At 42.9% G+C, this 4,108-nt stretch overlaps 1 protein-coding gene across 2 annotated transcripts in view; it reads left to right on the plus strand.

Moving 5' to 3' along the window:
• GOLM1 (golgi membrane protein 1) overlaps positions 1–4,108 on the plus strand; it is a 74,085-nt gene that overhangs the window by 1,090 nt on the left and 68,887 nt on the right. The window lies entirely within an intron of this gene.

Consider the following 4,108-nt stretch of genomic DNA (forward strand, 5'->3'; position numbering starts at 1 on the left):
AGCTTTGTCACGCGCGTCGGCATCCAAAGTCAAAAGCGTGCACCCCCAAAGTCGTACTAGTTCCAGTTCTGCGGCGTGATTTGCACGAGGCGCGGAGGGCTGGCCGAGCCGCCAGCCTCTCGGCTCCCGCCTCCTCTTCCTCCCCTCCAACCCCAGGCGCGCTTCGGCCGCCCTGGGGTCCATGTTGTCGCGGGGCCTCCTGGCTAGTGACCCCGGAGCTTAGCGCCGGGTCCTCCCGCCGCGCGGCCACAGCGCAGCTGCAGCCGGTTCTCGCGGATGCTCGAGGTTTTCCCGCATACCTGTTTCCACCTTTGCCAGCGTGGAGGATCCACACAACTTTGCCCCGCTTTAAAAATGATATCCTGTTTAATATTTTTAATGACTTGCTTTTAAGAAGCAAAATGTGAATAACAATTTTGATGAATTTTTAAAGCAAAATTTAAGAATTATTGTATTTGAAATGGACAATTTCAGATGTCCCATAGCCAGATTTGCAAAACTAAACTTGTGTGACTTTCTCGGTTTTGAGGTTTCCTTTGTCTGATTTGGGGTCCCTAGGCCCTACATTATGCAAATTATTGAACATTTCTAGGACTGGGTTAGTGAGATATGCAGTAACCTGATGAAGTGTTTAGCGGCGCTTGAGTGGCTTTGTTGAGCTCATGGCCATCAGATTGGCTCAAATCTCAGTTTTAGTATTTCTGAATTTTGGTGGGCATGGGACAATCTCTTGTCAGTTTTTGTGGGTCTCCAAAGGCATCCTAGCTTCTTCCAGTTGTGTTATAAAAGATGAAGCTAAGCTCATGCTATTGGAAAGAATACTTTTACTTTCTTTCTAAATAGAAACTAGTAACTTGCTAAGACTTACTGTTTTCAGGCCACTCAATTCTTAAGGTGTCAGTGAACAAAAATAAATTGAATTATTAGGATGTTTAAAGAAAAGAGGTTAGCTTTTAAGATACATTTTGTTCTCCTATGGAGAGGTTATCCAATTTTCACATTTTTTTTAAAGTTGGTTTTACAGGAAAATGAAAGAAATGAGAGGAAAGGAGTGCTGAGGGTGGGGCCAGGAAATTGTGGTGACTTGGATATTAGGGGCCAAAGATCCCATCTGCTTCCTAATTGCTGGTTTAGGTTCAGTTATTGATGGGAAATGAAAAGATTTTGCATTTACATTCCACCCGCTGCTGCTGCTGTTGAGGGCTGGGCAGAAACAACAGTTAGGACAGCTGACCATAGCAGGCCTGGGGCTACTTGGGTTTGTATATATGGCCACCTTCCCCAGAAGGAGGGAACTGCTACCCTTATCCTGTGAAAGTGCTAGCTGGCTTTCTACATTGGAAGTACAGAGGGCAGAACCTGGGGAAAATGCGTCTGTGTGATCAGCAGGAAGGGTGGAGCATCGCTTCTAGGCAGGTGTGCTGAGAGGAGACAGGTGTCAGTTGATGAGTACTATTGCTGCAAGGGAACTTGAAGGCAGCGTGGTCCCAGAGGTCCAGCCCCATTTCTCAAAGGACCTGGGGTGGCCACTGGGGGCAGGGGAGCAGTGTTCCCTGCCTCTGGTTTAAATTCTGCGGCATTATTGTTATTACTTGTTTTTTCTTAAAAGAAAAAAAAAAATAAGTTGCCCAGTGAAAAAAGATACATTTCTTTTTCAGTGGTCTAATGTGAGAAACAACATTCGTAATTGGAATTTTTTAAAAGCACTCCTGTTTTTGTAAAACAAAATTTTTAAAACATTTGTAAAAAAGTGGAACAGAAGGAATGGTCCTACTATGCTTTTGCTCTCACCTTAGAAAAGGGCGAATGATATTTCACTTTCTCCCCAAAAACTGTTCTTAAAGATCATGGTGTTTTTCTGGACTTTTCAAGTTATTGATGAAGTTACATTAAAAGAGAGACTTGTCTCCAAACTTTGAAGTGTTTCTTAAATCTCGACAGAGTCTTTTCTTTCACACAGATATTTCTCACACTTTCAGGGAAAAAAAAAAGTCCATGCCTTTTCAGATTCTTACATTTTGATCTTTATTTTCCTTTAAAACCCTTAAGCGCTTTATTAATAGGACTTCCCCTTGCTAAGATTTTGAAGATTAGTGCCTGATAGAAAAAAGTACATATATGAATACTATATAATAGGATTATAGTTTATATTGTAATTTGCTATCGTTTCCCAACTTTTTTGATGTCTCTCAGTAATAAAAAAAGTTCTTAACACTCTCCTTTATGTGCATTTGTTGCTTATTAAAAACTACATGTATTTGCTGTTACAGTTATATTGTATCTCAAGGCCCAATATACACATAGGGCTGGATTTGTTGTTAATAACATTAGAAGTAGAAACCATGTTTTAAATACTTTCTCTTAATTTAAGTATTTTGGCCTGTGTCTTGTCAGATCTGATTACATCAGCATGGTTTCTACTTCATGAGGTAACTCATGCAAGGCTGGCTCAGTGCAGAACTTTGCTCAAGGTCTTTTGCTCTCCTGTGTTTGCATTTATTAGTAAAATAAACAGACCTCTGATGTGGTAGGTCTGGGGTGGGCCACAAAATTTGCATTTCTGACAAATTCCAAGGTAATGCTGATGCTGCTAATATGGGGACCACCCTTTAAGAACCATTGAACTACAGCAGGAGTTAGCAACCTGTTTCTGAAAAGGACCAGATACTATTTTAGGTGTTGCAGGCACTATGGTCCCTGTCACAACTTCTCAGCTCTGCTCTTATAGCCCAATAGCCACAGGCAATATGTAAATGAATGGGCATGGTTCTGTTCCAATAAACCTTTATGGATACTGAAGTTTTAATTTCATGTAATTTTCATGTTTCATGAGATATCCTTTTATTTCCAAACCAAAAAAAAAAAACCAATCTGTTGAGCTATTATCATGTGGTGTGTACTTTATTGCCCCTGTAATTTTTTTTTTTTTTTTTGAAACGGAGTCTCGCTCTGTCACCCAGGTTGGAGTGCAGTGGCCGGTTCTCAGCTCACTGCAAGCTCCGCCTCCCGGGTTTACGCCATTCTCTGCCTCAGCTTCCCGAGTAGCTGGGACTACAGGCGGCTGCCACCTCGCCCGGCTAGTTTTTTATTTTTTTTATTTTTTATTTATTTATTTTTTTTGAGGCGGAGTCTCGCTCTGCCCGGGCTGGAGTGCAGCGGCCGGATCTCAGCTCACTGCAAGCTCCGCCTCCCGGATTTATATTTTTTTTTTAGTAGAGACGGGGTTTCACCGTGTTAGCCAGATGGTCTCGATCTCCTGACCTCGTGATCCGCCCGTCTCGGCCTCCCAAAGTGCTGGCATTACAGGCTTGAGCCACTGCGCCCGGCCTGCCACTGTAATTTTTAATCCTAACAACATAAGGTTTTACAGATGTAAAGTCTCATATCACTGCATCCTAGAACATGGGGACAGTAGTAAGCCTACTTCAATGGACTTTTACAAGGATTGAATAAGATACAGAGAGGCAGATTATACAACTCACCAAAATTTGTGCAAATAATAAGCTAGGATTAAAACTCCCTTTGACCTGACCCCCATCAGTGCTCTTTTCCTAAGCCATACTGCCTCAACAGTTCCGCTAAGGAAGCACTCAAAATAACGGGTAGCTAAACTGACATCTAATACCACTTCATGGTGTCTAGATTCTCCAAGGAGCACTGAACCAGGAGTCACCTGCTGGATCAGTCTCCATCCCTCTAACAGTAGGTCTGTGTGGGGGTTGGGGAACGCTGCAAGTTTCAGCTGGTTCTCAGTTCTTGGTTTTCAGCCCTGCTGGGCTCTTTTGGGTCTTCCCCATGCTCGCATAACCTTCCAGTCAGCCAGGAATATGTGGAGAATTTCTCAGCCCTTTGAAGCACTCTCTCATGAAATAGTAATATTTTAACTTTCTTCAACCACTGAAAATGTAAAAACTGGCCGGGTGCGGTGGCTCACGCCTGTAATCCCAGTACTTTGGGGGAGGCTGAGGTGGGCACATCACTTGAAGTTAGGAGTTCGAGACCAGCCTTGCCAACGTAGTGAAACCCCATCTCTACTTAAAAAAAAAAAAAAAAGGAAAATACAAAAATTAGCTGGGCATGGTGGCACACTCCTGTAGTCCCAGCTACT

This window comes from Colobus angolensis, unplaced genomic scaffold (assembly GCF_000951035.1).
Source record: "Colobus angolensis palliatus isolate OR3802 unplaced genomic scaffold, Cang.pa_1.0 Scaffold246, whole genome shotgun sequence".
NCBI lineage: Eukaryota > Metazoa > Chordata > Mammalia > Primates > Cercopithecidae > Colobus > Colobus angolensis.